The sequence below is a fragment of the Phyllostomus discolor genome, chromosome 3 (assembly GCF_004126475.2).
Source record: "Phyllostomus discolor isolate MPI-MPIP mPhyDis1 chromosome 3, mPhyDis1.pri.v3, whole genome shotgun sequence".
Classification (NCBI taxonomy): Eukaryota; Metazoa; Chordata; class Mammalia; order Chiroptera; family Phyllostomidae; genus Phyllostomus; species Phyllostomus discolor.
Genome location: NC_040905.2, coordinates 163835137 through 163858752, shown reverse-complemented (window position 1 = coordinate 163858752; position 23616 = coordinate 163835137). Strand labels below are relative to the sequence as shown.

The 23616-nt window shown below is 40.4% G+C and overlaps 1 long non-coding RNA gene across 1 annotated transcript in view; it reads right to left on the bottom strand.

Annotated features, from left to right (window-relative positions):
- Nucleotides 1–17099, bottom strand: part of LOC118499688 — a 41661-nt gene extending 24562 nt beyond the window's left edge. Inside the window, exon 1 of the long non-coding RNA XR_004902196.1 lies at nt 16971–17099. This is a non-coding gene — a long non-coding RNA (uncharacterized LOC118499688). The remainder of the gene's footprint in view (nt 1–16970) is intronic.
- Nucleotides 17100–23616: the final 6517 nt, after the last annotated feature.

The window sequence follows — 23616 nt, the reverse complement described above, 5'->3', positions numbered from 1 at the left end:
TTGGCGGCTTTGAAGAGTACTGGTCAGGAACTTTGTAGAATGTCCCTCACTGGGATTTGTCTGATATTTTCCTTATGATTAGACTGGGGTTATGTGCTTTCGGGAGGAAGACCCCAGGGATAAAGCCATTCTGATCACATCAAATCAGGGGTACATATATTAACATGACTTAACTATTGATGTTGACCTTAACCACTTGGCTAAGGCATTTGTCAGGTTTCTCCAGTACGAAGTTACTCTTTCCTCCCCCTTTTCATTCTGCACTTTTTTTAAGGAAGCCACTCTGTTCCACCCACTTCCTTGGGTTATATTCCACTTCCCTGAGGACATAGTATCTACATAAAACTTTTAGACTTCTTTAGTATAAGAAATATCTGTTTTCCTCTACTTATTTATATATTCAATAATTTATTCATACCCATATGGACTCATTTATTTATTTCCTACTTTGGGTTTCATTCCAATACTACTTTAGTTTGTGGCTTAGGTATCCCAGCGTCCCACTGACACACCCCCTCAGTGCATTGCTGTTGTTACAAGTACCTTCTTGCTTTTTTGCACATACGCTGCTCTGCACTCATTTTTCATATTTGCTACCCTAGTCCTAGAAGCAACCATTTATCTTAGCTCTGGTTCTTTTTGTTGGAGAATGGTATTAGAAACCAAGATCTGGTGCTGGGTGTGCTTATTGCCACAGGGCTATCATAGCTCCCAGTCCCTCTCAGTTGACAGAATAAGGAAATATATGCATGTAAGTATCAACCCATGTATACATATGGAGGGGACACCCCAAAACCTGGAATTATCTTCTGGAGGGTAGGCCCCTTGTAGTGCAGGCTTCCTCTACTAGGTGAGTGTGCTAGGAACCCATCTGTATCAGTGTAGCAGCTGGTAGTGTTGTGAGAGGCTGCTTTGGTAAAATTCAACTTTGGTAAATTTTTCTGAAGACTCTTTCAATGCATTTGCCCATGTCATGATGGGTGATTTGTGAGTGCACCTGCCCACACTGTGCTGAGTGCTCAGCAGTTTTTAACCAAAAACAGCATGGCCCCTCTGTCCCACCCCCCACCATTCACCCGATCTTGCCCCTAGCAACTTTTGGTGTTTCCCAGATGACAAAAAGTCCTCAAAGGGAAACATTTTGCTGATATGGAAGAGGTGAAACAAAAAATGACAGAAGCATTAAAAGTCATCAGAATTGATGAGCTCAAAAACTGTTTTCAGCAGAGGAAAAAATGTCTTGATAGATGTATTGCATCAAATGGAGAGTGACTAAAGTTTAAACATGTAAGAACACACAATTTTTTATAAATAAATTCCATTTGGGGGGTCCCCTCATATATATAAGTATTTCTGTATGTGACTATGGGTATCTATATTAGGCTAACATGAATCCATATGGGTTTCTCCGACTCTAATCCAACTACCAGATCGATGATTCCAGCCTCTTCCTCTTGCTAATCTGTAACCTCCCACTCCAATAGGGAGAGATCGGCTCCCACCACTGTGCATCCATTTACTTGTTAAATTTCAGTACGCATAGAGAGTGGTGTTGGAATTGTTAACCTGTACCTCCATGTTGAACAACTTTTCAACTACAATGCAGTTTGTGCAATCCGTATCTTGTTTTTTTAACAGTATCCTTCACAGAAGTTTTTAATTTAGATAAAGTTCAACTTACCATTTTCTTACTAAATCATGCTTTGGCTCATATATCTAAAAACTCGTTGTCAAATCCAAGGTTGCATAGCTTTTCTCCACTGTTTTATTCTAACAGATTTATAGTGTTGTATAATATATTTAGTTCTGTGATCTATTTTTAGCTCATTATTATAAAAGTGTAAGGTCTGGGTCTAGGTTTGATTTTTATCTTACAGATGGACCTCTAATTGTTCCAGCAGCATTTGTTAAAATGCTTATCCTTTCTTCATGGAATTGGCTTTGCTCCTTTGTCAAAGGTCAGCTGACTATATTCGTGTGGGTCTACTTCTGGGCTCTCTATCCTGTCCCATTGATCTGCGTGTCTAGTTTTTCACCAATGAACAGTCTTGATTACTGAAGCTTTATAGTAAGTCTTGAAATTGGGTAATGTGACTCCTCCAACTTGGTTCTTTTTCAGTGTTGTGTTGGGCATTGCCATTTTTTTAAAGCTTCCCAAATTATTACAATGTGTAACCACAGGTAGGAATCACTGCCCTGAAGGCAGCTGGGAATAGGAGCAAGAACATGGGTATTAAAGTAAAGCAGCCCTTTGTTCAAATTCTTGGTCTGTAGGTAAGGCATTTGAAACTTGGGGCTTCAGTTTCCTATTCAGGAAATGGGAAATTAAAATGCTTACTGCCTGGGTTTTTGTAAAAGCAACATGGGGACTGGAATGTGTATGTAGCAACCAATCAATCCAGTTAAGTTCTCTTTCTCCCCTTTGAATACTTTCCTTCACTGCCTTCTTAGTGTATTCTTTGACCATTTTCTTCCAAATATAATGAAGGACTGCCATAGTTATTATTATGAAATATTTCCTGATAGCTGCATACACATGCAAGATAGGTTATAATTCAGTTTTGCTTCCCCTGGAAATGGGCTGCCTAGGCTAAAGAAATAAGCCTGTTTGATCATCTTTCTTAGAAGGAAGTGATTCATGTGGAGCTCATGGACAATTAATACCTGTTTATTTTTTAATGATTTGGGGAAGGGATGAGAATTTATTAGCTGCATGGAAACAATAATGAGAGTAAAAAGCAAAGAGCACAAAAGATAAAGAAATAAAAATAAGAGTGATAAAAGTACTATGTGTGTGTGTGTTTAAGGCAAATGACAGGAAAAACTTGGTTTTTGAAGCAACATCAGATCTTTTTATGACTATATCTTCCTACATTTTAAAATTGGATTTTTGTTTCAGTAGAAATTTATGTAAGTGGGAGTATAGGTAAAAAGTACAAGCAGTTTAAAGATTTTGGTAGACATGTATTCTTGCTTTCCAAAAACCCATCCTTCATTCTACAGAGTAAGGGATACATATACATACAAGCAAGCAAACAACAATATAACTAAAAGTCAGAAAAGGTAAAAAGAGAGGAAAAAAAACTGAATTTATCAAGCGTGTTTGTGCTCCAGGCATGCCAGGAATTACGCGTTTAAATTATTTATCAATCCTCATGATAAATTTAATACCATTCTCACTCATTAGAGGAGAACTGAAGGCACGGCAAAGCTCAGTGTCTTTCCTGTGTGGGCACCCTAAGACTTCTGGTCCCGCCCCCTTTAGCAGTCTGAAAAGGAAAGAAATCTTTAATTTTGTACAAGACACAGACAGGCAGGTTTTCACAATGGCCGCTCCCAAGACAGCAACCCTCCTCCTGCATCTCCCCAGGAGTCATTAGCGAATCCCAGAACCCTCCATCCCTGCTTTCAACAGATGTGCCAGCCCAGCAGCAGTGGCAATAATGAAACTCGGCCACCAAGTAACAGATGCTGGTGACTCACCGGAGACAGGGGCCAGGTCTCACTATGCCTGTTCTCTCGCTGCAAACATTCTGCCCAACCAGATTCCTTACAATAAAACTGAGGACAAAACCCAAAGAAAAGAAAATGTCAGGGGGTCAGAACGGGTCACAGAAACCACTGTAGAACCCAATTAAAAGTTGGTATTTTCCAGCTTCACTTGTGACAGGTACTTTTGTCCACATCCCCTCTCATTTCCCCGAGGAAGGTGATAGACATAAACCAACAGAGGGGAAAACACTGCTTTGAGAAGGAACTGCTAGAGAATTCACGGTAGCAGATGCAAAGAACTTAGGAGTAATTAAAGATACTCTAAGAGAAAACAAGTCCCTATCCTGTAAGCTAGGAAGAGATGAGGAAATGGGGACTGTTACATTTTAGAGATGTTATTTATTTAAAAAAATGTGACTGTCTCCTCACACTTGTGCTGAGAACACCAGGAGGGAGTGCTCTGAAGGTCTAGGGTCTGATCCTCCCTTACACAAGTCCAGAAACTCAGTTTTGTCCACATATTTGAAGCTCGAGGACTTCCATGATCATTGCCTTATAAGATCCTAAAGCACAAACCAGAATGTCAAAGTCTGTGTTTTTTCTTTTATGATATTTTTGTTTGTAATTTTAAAAACTTGTAATGGTGAACAAAATTTTCTGTCAGTTATAATACTAACATCAAAGACCCTCCTGTATCCATTAGCCACTGCTATGTTACAACCACACCAAAACTTAGAGAATTAAAGCAATAGGCATTTGGTTTTGCTCACACATCTAAGGTCGGCGGAGCATTTCTGCTGACCTGGGCCGGGATCAGCTGATCTCTCCTGGGCCCACTCAGGCACTTGTGGTCAGCTGTGGTTGAGCCGCTGATGGTTGAGCCACAGATGGCTGGTCTAAGATGGCCTCACACACACATCTAGGGTTGTCTGGCAATCAGCTGAAACAGTGTTAAGTAAATGGGCCTGGTTTCTCATCACTGAGCAAGTTGGCCTGGGTGTATTTCTTTAGTGGCTGTGCAAGGTTCGGAAAGAGAGAAGTGGGTGTTCAAGCCCTCTTGAGACCGAGGCTTGGAACTGGCTCACCATCAGTCCTTCCACGGTCTACTGGCCAAAATGAGTAACAAAGCCAGTCCACGTGTAAAGAGTGCAGAACTAGTCTCCAGCTGTTGCTGGGATGAGTTACAAAGTCATATACAGGATACAGGAAAGGAAATAATTACAGCTATTTTGGCATCAATCCTCCACATCTCCCTTTCTTAGGCTCTTGGAAACTGAATTAGTAAGCAGAAGTCACATGATAAATACAATATCAAATATAACTGGGTAGTGCTCAGGGGTTATTCTGACCAGTCTTCAAACAAACCTGATGAACTATACATGCTCCAAATCCAGGATGATCCAAAACACCAGATTGTCTCTTACCCTCTCCTGCCCTCTCAACCCCACACCCCCAAACATCCATTGGCAGTTTAGCTCTCAGAGGGGGTTTTCCTGCAGGTGCCTATCAGAAAGGTTTTCCAGTGTGCACTACTTTCTTGCTGGTTTCACTCTTATGGTGACACCTGCCTCCACATGACAGATATATTTTCTGTAGTCTCTACAATAATTACTATGTTTGGTTTTTAGTCGATAAAAATTTAATAGCTGCTAAAGGGGTTTCAGAAAGGGAGAAAGAAAAAACATTCTTTATCTCCCACCTCTTCCTCAGGGGGTAGGAGGCAGAGGCATTTATGGAATCTGGAAGGAGAATCTTTTTATTTCTTCTTTCCTTGCTGTCATGATCAGGAATTTCTGGCCCTGTGGTTCAAAATCAAGTGGAAGAATCCAAACATCTGTGGGCCACAGGGTTATTGCATACCCAGGAACACTTCCTGAACTGTTCCATAACCGAAGCTTAGTTATTCTGCAGAAATTCGAGGATATCAAAATCTGTTACAATAAATTAGCCTTGAGCTATTCAACATGGCTTTGGAACGAGCCTTCCTGTAGAAATTAGTTTTCTAGGTTGCTATTCCATTATATAGTGCCCTCCTTATGAGAGCCCAGGGGAGAAATTTCTCTCTGATCTCAGAATGGGACATAGTTGGGCTGCTTCTTAGGACTTGGAGTGGTTTTATGGTGGCTATTACTACAGATACCGTTGATCACGTATGTGAGGGCATCTTCTTTAGTGCCAAATCTGAGACCCATCTCTGGAAAATCTATAGAACTTTTTTGCTGTAAACTTTAGATATTAAACTCATACCTGACCTGGCCTTATCTTTCCTAATTCTACATACTCTCTGTTCTGCTCCCTCATTCAATTATTTCCATGTATATTTAGTCCTATTTAAATTATTTAAGCAGACTTAAATGCCTTTCAGAGCCTCAGAAAATAAATAAGCAAACAGATCTCTCAAGAAAGCTATAGTTTAATTTTTTGAATCCTTTAAAAAAATTCTTCAATTTAATCTATTTTGATGGAATCCTTCCTTTTTTATTTCTTTTTTTAAAAATTTTATTTATTTATTTTTAGGGAGGGAAGGGAGGGAGATAGAGAGAGAGATAGAGAGAAACATCAATGTGTGGTCGCTGGGGGTTATGGCCTGCAACCCAGGAATGTACCCTGGCTGGGAATCGAACCTGGGACACTTTGGTTCCCAGCCCATGCTCAATCCACTGAGCTATCCTTTTTGATTTCTAATACAGTGGCCTGAGTTAATCATCTCTCTCAGTGGTCCATTATCATCTTTGGTCTAAGAAGACACATCTCATTTTATTTATTTTTCTCCTTTATTTCACACCGTTCTTCCTCACCTGTCCCAACGCAACCATTTCAATGTTATTAGATGCATGCCCTTGTGTTAGTATGTGTTCTTATAAAACATAAAGCTTTATATGTATAGATGTTAATGGTATGCATATTTTATTGTTATAAACTTCAAGCTGTTTCTTTTTTCATTTAGCACTATGTTTTAAAGACCTATATATTTTGCTATGGGTACATCTAGTCTGTTACTTCTCTCTGCTGCATAGCATGAACTCAACACATTTTGCTGCTCCAGTCTGCAAACTGCCTCCCTCTCCCAGCCCACCACCACAGATAGGCTCTGAAGATAGTTCTTATACACAGGGTGAACACTTTTTTTTTAACAAAGTAATGTTTTTAACATTTTTAATTCTCACCCAAGGATATGTTTATTGATTCTAGAGAGAAATGAAGGGAGAGAGGAAAGGAGGGAGAGAGGAAGGGAAAGAGAAAGGGAGGGAGAGAGGGGGAGATGTAAGAAACATTGATCAGTTGCCTTCTGCATGTGCCTCAACTGGTGATCAAATCTGAAATCTTCTGGTGTATGGGACGACTCTCCAACCAACTGAGCCACCCAGCCAGGGCAAGGGTAAATGCTTTTAAGAATGAAAAGGGAACTATTAAAAATTCCACCAGGACAGCAGATGTATACTATAATTGTCAAAAGCAAGCTGCCGTGCTTGTCACCTTACTCTTATAGACCCCTGTAAACTTTGAAAATTCCTTCTGGTTGTGTACCCAGGAGTGGATTTGCTGGGTCAGGGAGCATATACATAGACCTAATTTGCTATTACCACCAGAGTCCTCTGCAGAATTTCTGCATAAGTTCACATCCTCATCAACAGTACATGAGCATTCCCATGGCCCCACACCTCTGCCAACACTTGGCATGATCCTAATTTTGATAGTTTGGTACATGCAAAGTGATATCTCATTGAGCATCTCTTCATATTCTGTGGTATTTTGTTATGGCTACCTAGAAGTCTAATACAGCAATCAACATCAAGGAAACATTTTTACATTGAGTCATTTGCATGTTTCACTTAACATAAAATGAAAGATGCCCAGCTGTATCATGTACTAGACAGTGTTTCCTGGCTGTCTTTCCAGAAAATTATTTAGAGTCAATGACAAAAGTAGCCACATTCCAAATGATGTCTTCAGACCCTAGTAAATCTCTCTTTTTTAATTGTAGCTGTCAATGTGATCTGTCTTAGCAGCATCTTCCAAAGCAGCACAAACAATAGATCATGGGTATTGCCAGCCAACTTTTCCCTCTCTCATAACTCACCCTGATTATGTAACTACCCTGGTTATTCAAGGGTCTGAGAAAGGATTCTCTCTCATTTAAGAGTTTGATCAGAATGTCAGTGGAAGGGGTCTTCTTGAAAACACAAATTCTTCCCCCTTCGGGAAAAATAACACTTCTAAAGACATGATATTGGAGCAAGGATGGGAAATATTTGATTTCACATAACCCAAACAAATTGACAATGGTTATGAAGAGCATTGTGTTGAGAAAAATCTGGAGCCCATTTATATGAACTCAGTAGGTGCCATGATAGCTCACGTCGAGGCGTCAGGTGGATACACCACGTGTCTGCCATCTCTATCTGAATAGACTGTTACTTTGTTTTTATGTTTGGCTGTGGAAAAAAAATCCTGAAATAGGCATCCATCAAAATTTTGTCTTGAATATTATGAGTCTGCAAGTCCCATATATTATTTACAAGATGAAGAAAACTGCTTTATGGTATTACCTCTTCACTCCATTTTCTTTTCTGAAAAATGCTTAGTTAACGGTTTGAGTTGGCTACAATGGCAGCCTTGAGCACCTCCCATGTGCCCGGCACTGCTGTGAGCACTTTGTAGCTATTAACCCATTTACACTCCACAGAATGCCCAGATTCTAAATAAGGTGCAGGGCCCCAAAGTGCTTAAGCACTTTTCAAAGTCTTGAAGGCAATAAGTGAGAATTGAAACCCAGAATCCTCATCAGTCTTTAAAATTACACCTTTTTGATGTCTACAAAAAAAATGATAAACACCTCTTTAGGAACTAATGCTCTTTCTCAGAGTGAGCTAACAATAAATTAGATTCCTTATCCTTAGGTAAATTCATAATACTGATATGAACATTTTTGAAAATGTGGAACTAATCAGAAAACAAATATTGTTTATCCATTCATGCATTTCTGGATGTTTGGAATGTTTATTATGTCATGCCCTGTGGTGATTTTTACATAGATTATCTCACTAAATCCTCAAAACCATCCTATGAAGTGATAAATGCTCGTCCCCATTTTATGGATGAGAAAATGAAGGCAGAGGTAACTCAGTCCTGAGGCGCACAACTGATAAATGATGGAGCTGGGATCCCAACCTAGGTGGTCTGATGGGATCTGCACCTGAAATTTGCAAAGTTTTACTGTAGTTGGGCTTTGAGTTTAGATACAGCTAAAAATCTTACACTGGTCTAAGTTGCTGACATCGTTGGGCACTTGGAAGCACCAAACCTTGCTGTGTGACAGTTGGAGTGCTTTACAGAAATTGTAGCATTTCTAGGACACTGTTCAGGATATAGACAGTGTCCAGAAACAAGCTATTTTTCCCCTGGAAAAAAATCAATGAATTCTTTTCCAACTTCATGATCTTTTTTTTTTTAACTTATTCTCCAACATGATATCCTCCTCTGATATTACCAAGTTACCTAGGAGAAAATACACATGGCTCAAATACTTGTGTTGTCCTTAAAATCCTTTTGCTTCTACATTTTTTAATGAACCTAAGAAAATGAGGGATAGCTGTGATTTTTCTAACTGTGGGAAATTTGTAATGGATCTTTTAGGATGGTTTTGAGGATAGTGCTAATTATTTTGCTGCTTGTGTGTATATTATATTATCTCAGCAACTCTCATTCCAAACATTATGATCAGTTCCTACAAATTTGTAGTGAACTAACTGAAAGTTGTCATCATAAACTCCACTGGAAATTATTTACAACACCTAATGCAACACCATATTGCAGCATTCTACAGAAATGAGCTTATATTGCTGAATTGTTCTGTATCAGAATTCAAATCTCCAAGTCACTGAACCCTTTGAGTTCCTGATGAATGTCCTGTGACTGTACCAAAATTAATAGGACTTGGCCCAAACTTTCATGAAAGGGTGCCCTACCCACCCCACCACCACCACCATCACTTTTATTACCTCTGTCCCTCACTGGAAAGCTGACTTCGCTCCTGCAGGGTAGCGCACTCCCTTAAACTTTAGACACCTAAATGACTATCTTTCCCATTGTAGCATTGCTTTATCCTTTTTTTATTTTCCATTGTATTTCTTCTTTTACTTTTAATTACAATATCTGGTAGTTATAATCTACGTACCCACTCTACTTTCTGTATCTGCCACCCCCATTCATATACACATTTCTACTTTCTGTTTTGTCTTCTATCTCCTCCCCCGTTGCTTCTCCAATGCCCCCTGGCTTTGGGATGAGCAGAGCATCCATTCATGCAGTGGCTCTCACTTTAGCCCTGTAGAGTGACTCCCGTTCCACCCCCACTTAGGAAAGAACCTCCCTGAAATTACCTGGCAAAACTGTGACCTGCACACGTGTGTGCACTTTTCTGAGGAGAGAACTGTGGCAGACCCTATGGATTGCCTACCCCCAAACAATTCCCAGTTCCCTATGTCATTGATGTCCTTTGCCACAGAGGCTGAAAAGCTAGACTTTTCAATTTCCCAACTCCCCTTGTTTTGACCAATGCGAAGGGAAACATCTTTTCTAGGATGAAAAGCAAAGCCTCACTAGGAGAAACTCCTTTGTCCTTTATTCTTTCCCATTATTCCTATCTGGAATATAGATATAAAGCTCAGGTATACAGCAGCGATCTTGCAAACATGAAACCACAAGCCCGAGAAGGAAGGCCTGGACTTACAGTGGAAAAGAAGGCTAGAAATAGAGTCAGCTTCTGAAGGGATTCTTGAGCCACCATCCCAGCTCTGCACTACCCACCTCCAGATATATTTTTACATGTTATGAACTGATCACACACACAGAAACAAAAAAAACTTTAAAAAGAAGAGGTGAAAATATAAACAAAAATTCTAAAATTTTCTTCCTGCTCCCAGAGAGATTGCCTTGCATATGCCCTAGAAGGAAATATCCTATTTTGGAGACCTCTGCTAAATAATCAAGGCATCACTATTAACAAGCATCATTAAACCAGCAGATAATAAAGGTGAGGGGAAATACCCAGGAAAGTATATGCTATAAGACAGGCTGATATTTTGAGGTCATTTTTGTTTTATATATAAAACAAAAAAAATACAGAAGAACATACATAAAATGTTAATAATGGTAGCTTTACACTATTGTGTTCATTGCTCTCTGAATCAACCATGTACTAATCTGCAGTAAGAAAAAATAAAAGAAAAATATTATTTTAAATATCCCAATAGTTCAAGGGAGGCCCGCCCCACCTTCTAAAATTTGTTTTTTCCTTCACGGTGCCCTTGTCATGGTGCTGAGTGTTTCCCTGCCCTGCACCGACATGTGGTGATAGCCAGGCAGGTTTGGTGCTGAGGACTTGTGGTGATGGCTCATTTCTATTGGCCTTCAGCCTGTTCTGGGTGTGGAGTGGTGTTGGAATGGGCAAAATGAACTCCCTGTGGGCCGTCATACTTGGCGAGCAGACCACCCTCCTACATATCAGTGCACTTTCCCATGTCTCATTCCACTTATCTCAAAACTGCCCTAATTCCCATCCTTGTCAAAGAATGATGAGCATTTATCCCTGTAACTCTATCTAGTCCTCACCTGCCTTTCCAGAGATGGGGAAGAACAAGCTCTGAAAAGCTAAGTGCATGTCCAGAGTCAAAGAGGACACACCAGCAGCACAGGGAGGGCTGGAACCCATTTATCATTAACAACCATCATCACTACCACCCAAATGCCATATAGCATCCTCCCTGCTGCCTGGGCATTGCCCTGGGTACCATCTATGTAGTCTCTTATCCTGACAAAAGCCCTGACAGGTAGGTTTTATTATATCCATTTTAATACTGAAGACACTAAGGCTCAGACAGATTAGGTAATTTCCCAAGTCTAGAAAGAGACAGAACCAAGACCTGAACCCAGCTCTGTCTGGTTTCAAACTCTAGGCTATTTTCACCCCCCCAGGTGACTCAAGATAGTGTTTGTCTGAACTGTTATGCGCATGCCCACAACATATGCTTCCTTTTCCTAAAGGGGAAGCATAATTCCTCTTTGGGTGTCTAGCTATTGGAGCCTCAGGAAATCCATTTCAGTGCCAACTTCATCTCCCCTTTGGTTCAGGGAGTGCTTCCCAAACAAGCCTGTTCTCTCAGCAGCTGGTGATATTTGATTTGATTAACACCTTGGGACCTATCACCAGACATAAAGAGGATGCCTAATTAATTGCTTACATTAAAGAGCTGGCACTTTCTGCATTTGGTTCACACTTCTAGCCTCAATCATGTTTTCGCTTCAGCAATAATATTTACATGATTAGCAAATAGTCAATTCATACTCTAATGTGGACCTAAGCTGTGTGTGGGAACTCCCAAAGCAGATGCCCTTGGCAGGTGTAAAGAAATAGACTTTTTTCATGGCAAGGGCTATGAGTGAGATCTTTCACTTACATTTCAATGAAAAATCATGCTTGTATCAACAAATATTCGTTGACCATGAGCTATTCTCTGTGTCAGTCATTACATTTCCAAGACCTCATGGGAGCTAAAAAGGAGTCACTTTAGACATAATTTCTTCCCCCCCCCCCAACCCCGTCTTTTTGGTCTAGGATCTAGATGTATAGATCAGAGAAAATACATTTCTACATTAGACATCTTACATTTCAATAAGCATTTGCTAAGGTATCCCAAGATATCATCATGCAAAAGGCAGAAATACACGATCTGGATGATACTACAATTAAGTGAGTTTGTGATGTTAATGACTCCAGGATACAAATGGAGGTCAAATTACAAAAGGGGATGTGCCACAAGACAACCCCATGCAGTATTTTAGATCAAGAACTTTGATAATGATAAGGAAAAGCAAGATTATATCTTCTGATAACAGGAGGTTAGAAGGGATAAGGCAGCATTTTGGATGACAAAGTTCTTGACAAACTGAACAAGGGGCTGAATTCTAATGTCATGAAATTATATTAGGAACAAATGCCAAGACCCACCAGAACCAGCACTACTCAAGGGGAGATGTGACTTTGTGGGAAAGACTTGAGGATCAGCAGCCAGCCACAAGCTTAACATGAAGCAAAGGTTTGATGTATGGCCCAAGTCACAGATGCATCTGTTTGACTTACTCGCAAAATACCAAGACTTGGGTGGTGAGAGCCCTGCTCTAATTCTTACTGTCCATATCCACCCTTAGACACTGCATTCAGTTCAGTTGAAAGTGGGCTAACCATACATGACATTGGTTAATCGGGACACTTTAAGATGAAAGGGTTTGTGAGTAATAATTAAGCTTAGAAAATAGGCATAGACTGAAACTCCTGGACAACCTGGGATGTATGTTACTCAGTTATAAAGGATACAGACAGATTGGAGGGTATTCAGAAGATAGACCCAAGGATGGGAAGGCCTCAAAAAGGTAGATTAGGTGAGGGGGGGACTTTTAAATTTTGTTTATTGTTGTTCAAGTAAAAAGCTAGATTATAACAAATTTTTGAAAAAAGAATTGTTTCACCTGAGGAAGAGCAACATGAGGTTCATATGAGAGCTGTTTCAAGTTATTCAAAGGGCAGACTATAGGAGAGGGATGGGACCTGGGATCATGGGTCTTGAGGAGTTCTCCTCTGGGGCATCCAAAGTAGAGAAAATGACTGTGTCTCAGTGGAACTCCAGCTCAAGAGACAGGGAAATGAACAGACTTCCTAGTATGACAGGCTGTTTGAAAGCCCACCTGGGTGCACCCATCAGTTCCTGTTCATGTGCCTACTTAGTTCTTATAAAATTCCATTAAATAGGAATTATTCCTTCTTAATAAAATGAGGCTGCTTTCCTTTAAAAATGTTATTTTTCTTTTAATATATGGTGGTCATGCCCTCTTTTTTTTTTTCAGAGAAAACTTCCTTTGAAGTCTGTGATTCCCTGGGTCCACTACATGTTTTCTTTTTTCTCACTTGAGGACATTTTTTTATTGCTTCTAGAGAGAAGAGGAGAGAAAGAGAGAGAGGTAGGGAGAGAGAGAAAGAGAAAAAGAAAGAGGGAGAAACACTGATGTGAGAGAGAAACATCAATCATTTGCCTCCTCATATGTGCCCAACCAGGGTATGTACCCTGGCTGGGAACTGAACCTGCGACCTTTCTGTCTTTGGGGCAATGCTCCAACTGACTGAGCTACACGAGCCAGGGCCCCTATATGGCTTTATATATGCTTTAAATTTAAAAAAAATAACTTATGTATAGGGTTTAAGTGTACAATTCTGTAATACATCATCTGCATATTGCATTGCATTTAGCACCTAAAGTCAAATCTCCTTCTTTCACCATATATTTGACCCCCTTTACCCTTCATTATCTCCCCCCACATCCCTTTCCCTCTGTTAACCACCATACCATTGCCTGTGTCTATGAGTTTTTGTTTGTCTTGTTTGTTCATTTGTTGTTGTCAGGTTTATATCCCACACATGAAGCAAAAAAACAAACAAACAAAAAAACCAAAAAAAAACAACTATATTTGCTTTTTTCAGGGGATTATTGAGAGCTGAGACTTTTCTTTAGTATTTTCCTTTGTAAAGGCCAACACAAACACCATATTACACTAAAGCTAAGACACCACCAGTTGTAAGATGCATCACTACTATCTACTATTGAGAGAGAAAAAATGCTGCCAATTAAACTGCACCCCAAACTTCTTCACATTTAAATTCCAACACTTCTAAGTCACTTTTCAAATGAGAATTTACATATTGTTCCATTTTTTTCACATGATATTAATGCTTGCATCATCAAGAGCATCAAGAATGTAGTACTCCCTTAAAAAAACATTCCAAGTTCTGGCCAAGATGGAAGCATAGGTAGGAACCCTTCGCTTCTTTGCACAAGCAAAAGGAGGGTAACAGCCAATCTAAAATCAATATACAACCAGAAGTGCCAGAAAATCAAACTGCATGGAACTCTGACAACCACGGAATTAAAGAAACAGTCAAACAGAACAACCAGACTCATAAGGAATCAGATGGAGAGAACCCTCAGTGATGAGGTGGCAAACCCTGGGGGTGGAGCTGGCTGAACAGGAAACTGAGACTCAGAGCTCACTGTGGACTACCACAGTTTCCACAGTGGGAGAAACTCCCAGTCTCACACAACAGTCCATTGGAAAGTGCGCTAGAGATGAACAGTTGAGCTGCACTGTTCCCTCTCTGGCCCCTCCCCCACAGTCAGCACCACAGTTGCCCTGCCTGAGTGAATACCTAAGGCCCCACCCCCTTACAACTTAATAGGTACCCAGAACAAAGAAATAGGGCCAAAATGAAAGAACAGAGCAAAACTTCAGAAAGAGAGCTAAGTGATGAGGAGATAGCCCACCTATCTGATGGAGAATTTAAAGCCCTGGTAATAAAAATGCTCACAGAACTGATTGAGCTTGGGTGGAAAATTAAAAGGGCAAATGAAAGATACCCAAAATGAAATAAAGCAAAATATTCAGGGAACCAACAGTGACAGGAAGAAAACCAGGACTCAAAGCAACCATTTGGAACAAAAGGAAGAAATAAGCATCCAACTGGAACAGAACGAAGAAACAAGAATTCAAAAAAATGAAGAGAGTCTTTTGAACCTCTGGGACGACTGGAAATGTTCCAATATCTGAATTATAGGAGTGCCAGAAGAAGACAAATAAGAGCAAGAAATTGAAAACTTATTTGAACAAATAATGAAGTAAAACTTCTCCAATCTGGCAAAGGAAATAGACTTCTAGGAAGTCCAAGAAGCCCAAAGAGCCCCAAAGAAGTTGGACCCAAAAAGGAACATACCAACGCACATCATCCTAAATTACCCAAGATTAAAGACAAAGAAAAAATATTAAAAGCAGCAAGAGGAAAGGAGACAGTTACCTACAAAGGAGTGCCTATAAGGCTATCAGCTGATTTCTCAAAAGAAACCTTACAGGCAAGAAGGGGCTAGAAAGAAGTATTTGAGGTCATAAAAGGCAAGGACCTACATCCAAGATTACTCTATCCAGCAAAGCTATCATTTAGAATGGAAGGGTAGATAAAGTGGCTATCTTGGCTTCCCAGATAAGGCCAAGTTAAAAGAGTTTATTATCACCAAGTCCTTATTACATGAAATGTTAAAGGGACTTATCTAAGAAAAAGAAGATCAAAAATATAACAGTAAAATGATAACAAACTCACAACCATCAACAAATGAACCTAAAAAAGAAAGAAAGAAAGAAAGAAAAATAACAAAAACAAAAACTAAGCAAAGAACTAGAAAAGGAACAGAATCAGAAATGGAGATCATGTGGAAGGTCTTCAGTGGAGCGGGGAGGGAGAAATAAGGGGGAAAAGGTACAGGAAATAAGAAATATAATTAGTAGACATAAAATAGATGGGGAGAGGTTAAGAATGGTAGAGGAAACAGAGACATCAAAGAACTTGTATGTACAACCAATGGTCATGAGCTAAGGGGGTGGAAATGCTGGAGGGTTACAGGGTGCAGGGTAGAGAGGGATAAAGGGGGAAAATTGGGAAAACTATAATAGCATAATCAATAAAATATACTTAAAAACTAAAAATAAAATGCATTTCACTATTAGCTGCAGGATTTCTTCCAAGCCAGTAATGTTTGATCTGAAGGCTCCTATGTTGTTACTTTTTGTTCTAATCAGTAAACGACAATAGTGGGTTTTCAGACAAAACTGAGGATTTTTATTCTTTCTTCACATAGCCCTTAAATTGCTTTCTGACAGAAACTTTGAGGGTTGAAGTTGCCCAGTCATACCACCATGAAGGATGACAAGATTTGTCCTGCACAGACAATGACAAATCCATCCAACTTGGCTCTGACCAACAGATGCCTGGGGTGTTCAAGTGTTAAATATGGATGTTTTAGAATTTATAAAATACAGTTACCCAACCTTCCCATGTGCCTTTTGCCCTAGGTTACACCCATTACTTGATCTTCCCCAGCCTGCATCCCTGGTTGGCTGTGATAACCTCCATGAGCTCTCCGTTACTGCCACGGAGAGTCTCTGCAAGTGTTCTCCTGGCTTGTCCTTATTGCTATTTTATGCCCAATCCTGTCTACTTTAGAAGTATCCCTAATCTTATTTCAATTAGTTTCCCATTTTATGCCTTTCAACTGATAGAAAACAAAGCAAAAAGGAAAAGGTCAACCAAGACTTTGCATCTCAGAAGAAGAAATGCTTCATCTCTCGCTGTTCTTATTAAGAAGAGCTATATAGCTTTACAGTTCAGAGTAGATCTTAGCTCTGGTGTAAAGCAAAGTAATTTGTAGAGATTTTTAAAATGTATATTCCATTAGGCTATCCCAGACCCACTGACTCACACTCACAGCAGGCACTTGTATTTTTAAAAGGGATCCACAGTCCTGGCCACTGTGGCTCAGTAGGTTAGACCATCATCCTGTAACCAAAAGGTTGTGAGTTTTATTCCCAGTTAGGGTACATACCTGGGTTGCAGGTTCAATTCCTGGTCCACCATGTGTGATCCCAGGTCCAGGTGCATATAGAAGGCAACCAATTGATGTTTCTCTCTCACATCAATGTTTTCCTCTCCCCTTCTCTTCCTCTCTCTTTCTATAAAGGCAATAAAAAAATGTCCTTGGGTGAGGATAAAAATTTTTTTTAATTCAAAAAAGATCTACAGATTAATGTGGTATGTCATTCAGGTTATAAACGATTAGGATCAGAAAGACAGTAGGCATTTTCCAGTTCATGCAAGGACAACTCTATGGATATCCACTAACACAAGTTTGAAATCAAGAGGCCCCACTCTGAGGGTACAGCAGAAAGAATTCATATCGATGGACCATAATTTTATTAATTCCAGCTATAATATTCATACCATCCTGTACTCAATGTGATTAAACTAAAGGGTATGAAGGATACTGTAATGTCTGGGCACGAGGATGAGCATGGTGAGAGCACAGGTAGAAAATAAAGGATGAGTTTCTTTTCCCAACCTCCCAACCATCCCACAGGCCACCTGGTCTGAAGCCATGGGGAAGGTGACCTGGTTCTCCATTCTCCAGCCACAGCTTTCCAGGCCAATTTCAGGGACAAGATGTTCTGGGCATAATTCTGGTTCCCCGATTTAGCGATATTCTGTAGCTATAGAGTGGAAGGTTGTATTAATAAGTGCCTTTTCTCAGAAAATATGCGAATCCCTGACCCAAAGGGCTCAGGAAGTGGTTTTTATGGCCATGAGAGGGCCCTGAGTTCCCCTCCCAATCACTTCCATTCTTACCACAGGGTGTTCTGAATTTTAGATAAGTATTACATCTCCCCTCTTTTCTGGGTGCCAGCAGATAATTGATGATTCTCCTGTTAGCTCTGGCCTTTTAATTGTGCCAGGAATTCAGAATGAAGTTTCCGCACCAAAGCCCACCTCACCAGTAAGTAAGCTCAGACTCTTACTCACCTCTTAGATCCAGGGACTTCTTGCTCATAACCAAGGAAGAGTCTGAGACTCATTGTCTTCTGTGAATTTGTTTCTCCTGGGCCTAACGCAAAGGCTGGAAGCAAGAACACCAGAACCACAAATCATTGCAAATCAATGCTGATGGCTGCAATAAATATTGATGCTGTACTTTTTCCCCCTCACCATCCTGTATCGAACACACACTGCACCCCAGGCCGTTTATCTCCATTCTTCTTTAATTCTCAGCATGACCTATGAGATAGGCTTCATTGTCCACCCTCATTTTACAGAGCAGGGCCGAATGCGAATAAGCAACACCCCCAAGGCCATACAACAAATAAAGGAAGGATCTGTCTCATGTTTCACAAAAATGTTAAATTCAGTTTAGTTGACGAATAGACACTGAGGCTTTCTTACATACCAGGCACCCAAATACCTGCCAACCAAGGAGGTATGGATTCATGGAAGGTGCTGAGAGGGCACAGGACAGAACACTTTTGCTGGGGGTGCACACCCAGCAGCTGACACTAACTTGTAATACAAGGTTGACCTTGATAATGAGCCATAATGAATGTGTGAAGTGCTAACAAAACATGAGGATGGAGAAAAATAGTAATAACTGTAAAGGTGCCTGGGAACAGGTAAAATTTGAATGGTGCCTTGGAAAATAGAGAAAACTTCAAAAGGTCTAAACTGTTTTTACCCAAAATACTTCTGATCCCAAATGTGAGGGTTTGATTTTTTTCTTCCCTCCACACCAACCAATTTTCTGACATCAGCTGGGTGTCCCACAATTCCATTCAATTCTGGAGCTCTCTACCTGGAGGTACTGTCAGATCCTACAAGTTAAGGGCTCTACCCTACAAGGCTGCCCCCACTTCAGATGCCAATTGAAAGTTGTGGGTCCTTTGTTACTGCTCTGGTGGCAATTTGGGGCACAGAGGACTCATTCTAACACTCACACACTGTACTATATAAACTCAGCTCCCTGTGCCTGGCTCAGATTCTCTGGACCTTAGACACCATTCAGCCATTTCTGTGCTAAGGCTTTGCAGTCTCCCTGGGCTCTTCTGGGAAGTGATGACAACCCAAGTCATCTGGCATTCTGTATCCATCACCTTTCCCTCTGAGGAGCAGGGCACAGAGCCCCTTTCTCAGAGCAGAGAGAGGCCGCCAGCGCCTAAGAGTGAGCCCTCGCTGCTTCCCCTCCACCCTCACCTTCTCCTTGCTGCTCCTCACCTCCCACTAACATTCAAGAGCTCTTTCCTCCCCCAGATCATACCCTCTCTTCTATCACTGCCAGCACACCTGGAAAACGTCATGTTCTATCAGAGGCTAGCAGCCTTGCTCTAACTTACCTTATAGTTTCTATGCCAAATGTGCAAAGGGTCTTGGCTTTTGACATTCAAAAATATTTTTTCCTGTCCTCTGGTGAAACTCTTTTGTTCCCTGATACAAGTGATACCTGAATGGGTTTGGGGGGCAGAGCAATAGGAGCTGCCAGAGTGAAAAAATCAGGTAATGTATGAAAAATATCACTCTGCTAGTGTGATAACTTGCTTCCTCCAGGTTCAAACTTGCTTCCTTCCCTGAGCAAAGAGGGAAGAGTTTGCTTCTCATCCTCCTTTATATTAAGAACTCCCTTCTGTTCTTGTGTCTTAGAAGGATTTCAGTTTCAGGTAACCTGCTCCAGGCTGAACTGATGGCTGAATTCCAAGGAGACCCTAATGCCCACAGATGATGAATCTCACACTAGAAAGCTGCCTCAGTAATAGTTAACTGCTGACTGTTGGAGATTTTCTCGAGAAATTCAGCAGATAGGGTCCCAAGTGGCTAATCACCAAAGGGTATAATAGTGTAGAAATATAACAGCTGTATGTGTATATTAGCTGTATGGCTGTTGTGCCTACTGTGCAGTCTCTGAAAAATTTTAACACAAGATCCTTAAGAGGAGCCTATGTCCTTTACGATCTTCACGTGCCGGCAATGGCCACAAGGAACTACATATTCCTCATTCAGCTACCTGTTCATGCACAGCTAGTCTCTGCCCCTATTTGTTCATGGAGACTTGTGCTTTTTCTCGTCCCTTGTGGCATGCCTTTGGTTAGACGCTGTAGTCCTTTCTTCAGTTTCAGTTACTCTCTTTGTTTCATAGGACAATCTTCTGTATTGACCACAGGCCCTGAAATAAAAAATAACTTGTCAGTTAAAAACAAAATCAGCCTGCCTGGTGTGGCTCAGTGATTGAGTGACAGCCTGTGAACCAAAAGGTCGCTGGTTGGATTCCCAGTCAGGGCACTGCCTGGGTTGCCCGCTGGGTCCACAGGTGGGAGTATGCAAGAGGCAACCAGTCGATGTATCTCTTGTACATTGATGTTTCTCTCCCTCTCTTTCTCCCTCCCTTCTCCATCTCTAAAAATAAATAAATAAAATCTTTTTAAAAATCAAAGCCAAAAATGCAGATGTTTGAGAAAAACATTAACTTGGTTCTTTTCTCCACCAGCTGCAGACTCCAAATGGGGACCCTAGGGAACTCTACCTCTTTTACCTATATAATAGAAAGACTCCACACAGAAAGGTGATAAATACCCATTGGTCCTTCCTCCCACCATAAACCCATACAGGTAAAAGGTCAAAGATGTCTCTCCTCCTTAAACAGAATGAGATTTTTCTTATTACAAATTAAAGTCCTCCCCTGTGGCTGTGGATTTATCCACAGACCCACTCCCAATGGTTCTCTTATGAATGATGATTGGGAACAATCAATCATTTCCTTCTACACCAGCTGCTCAAATTGGTTCAACATGACAGAATTCTTGCTGGAATGAATCCATAATAACACTTCTAGGGGAAAAGTGGTGGGGGGCAGTTGGACAGGGTGGTCCCACATTTCCAGGAACTGAAAGGAAATATTCAGCAGCATCTGGCTTTACCACCTTACATGTGTTCTTAAACATACCCAGAAGTGATGCTGACCTCGAATGTTCTGGCTCAAGATAGGTACTAGACTTCTCAGGTCAGTCACTTCATCAGGTGTGTAAGTGTCTAATCACTATGTGGTACACCTAAAACTAATGCAATAGTGTATGTCAATGGTAATTGAAAAATGAATTTAAAAAAAATTTAGTTCATTTTTACCCACCAAAAGAATTGACTATTTAGCTAAAGAACACAGTATTAGAATAAAAGAGAACCAACCATATGGGAAAACATATTTGCCAATGATACCTCAGACAAGGGTTTAATCTCCAAAATATAAAAAGAACTTACACGACTCCACTGTAAGAACACAAGCAACCCAATTAAAAAATGGGCAATGGACTTGAACAGACACTTCTTCAAGGAGGACATACAGAGGGTCCAGAGACACATGAAAAGATGCTCAGTATCACTAGCTATCAGAGAGATGCAAATTAAAGCCACAATGAGATACCACTTCACACCAGTCAGAATGGTAATCATAAACAAAGCAACAAACAACAAGTGTTGGAGAGGTTGTGGAGAAAAGGGAACCCTAGTGCACTGTTGGTGGGATTGCAGACTGGTACAACCACTATGGAAAACTATGGAATTTTCTCAGAAAGCTAAAAATGGATCTGCCTTTTGACCCAGCAATTTCACTGCTAGGATTATATCCTAAGAATCCTGAAACACCAGTCCAAAAGAATTCATGCACCCCAATGTTCATAGCAGCACAATTTACAATAGCCAAGTGTTGGAAGCAACCTAGGTGCCCATCAGTAAACGAATGGATCAAAAAACTATGGTACATTTACACAATGGAATTCTATGCAGAGAAAGAAAGAAGGAGCTCCTACCCTTTGCAATAGCATGGATGGAAATGGAAAGAAAGCATTATGCTAAGTGAACTAAGCCAGGCAGTGAAAGACAAACACCATAGGATCTCACCTTAGCAGGAACCTAACCAACAAAACAAACAAACAAGCAAAATATAACCGAAGACTCTGATATAGAGAACAGGCTGACAGTGACCAGAGGGGAGAGGGAAGGGAATTTCAGGGGAAAAGGGGAAGGGTTTGCAGGAACAAATATAAAGGACACATGGACAATAATAAAGGTGGGTGGAAATGGGGTCGAGGTGGCGAGAGCTGGGGGATGGGCTTGGATGGGAGTAAAAGACAGAAAACTGTACTTGAACAACAATTAAAATGAAAATAAAAATAAAATAAAATAAAAAAGAATTGACTATTATTTAATAAGCTTTTATTATTTAGTAAAAAGTTGTACAAACACACAAGGTGATTCGTAGAGTACCTCTGTGCCTGACAACTAGTCACTCTGTCCCTGCCTTCCACCAGTGGTAGAAGAAGGTTCTTTTATTTCAAGAATGCAAATTTAGATCATGTGAAAAATAAATGCTAATATAATATAACAAATACATTGAGCTTTGCAATTCTGAAAACAATACATCACCAACAGCTCAAAGCAACAAACAACAAATGAGCGGTGATCATTTTAAACAAGATCCAGGAATATATTTATTTAATTTGATATGTTATCAGTCACCTCCATTGTCTTCCTTGTGCTGGGCAAAGTACACGGGAAATTTCTCTCCCAACATCCCCCCACCGGCCAAATAAAGCACATGCTTACAAAAAATATCCCTCACCTAACCAGACAGCTTCTGAAAAGTACATACAGTATTTTAAACTCAAAGCAACATTCAGACCTGTTAAATGTCTTTAAACTCTTCTAAAAACTTCAATAAAACAAGCAGAATTCATACACCTCACCTACTTAAAGTAGTATGAGGCAAACTTCATTCACATATAGAGTTAAACAATAAAATTTTCCAAGTATACACATGCTGTGAGAATCAATGACCTCTTCTCAAACCAGCAAATTGGTTTTAAGTATTCAGTTCACTGGTTACATCCAACAGCCTGAATAAGAGGCCACCTCCTGAGTGAAAGGGAGGTGGGCGATGAATTCTGGGAAAATGTGTTCTCATCAGAATTCCTGTGCTTCTTACTGCATGGATGGCGATATTTGTATAACTCTTTGGAGAGAGCCCTGGGTTTAATTGTAGTCAATCCTCTTTGTGGGGATTTTAACAAAAACGCTTTTGCAGAGCGCTCTGTACTACCTCTTTTCATGAAAACAATTTTTTTGCAATGTAATTGTTTATATAAATTCATATTTTTCTGGACTTTAAATTGTAACTTTGCAGCCAGGTTATTCTTTCTAAAGTAAAACTGATATTCTCTAGAAAGGTTTAACTGAAGTAACTGGCACTTCTACTGACCTATGGGCTCTGGGAATATTTGTCAGAAAATCTGGTCATGGTTACAGATGTTCTCGTCCATCACTCTGAGTCAAGTCACTTGTTTCCTTCCCCCCCTCTTCTTGCCTTCTCATCCCCTGAGTGCCATCTCCCCTTCTCTCCAGCAATCAATATCTATCATCACATCCAGGACTTGACTTGTCTCAGAGGCCTCTGTACCAATCCTTCTACCTTTGGAAACTCCTTTCCTTTCCTCTTCTTGGGATGGAAAGTTTATGTAGAAATTTTAGGCCCAAATATAGCCTAGATGAAAGAAGGGTCTTCCCCCAGCAGGGTAACCTATGCCTTCTGTGTGAGCACACATAGTTTCAAAGGGGCCACACGCCAAGGCACAAGAAAAGGAACCTATTCTAGCTAGTCATATCAACTG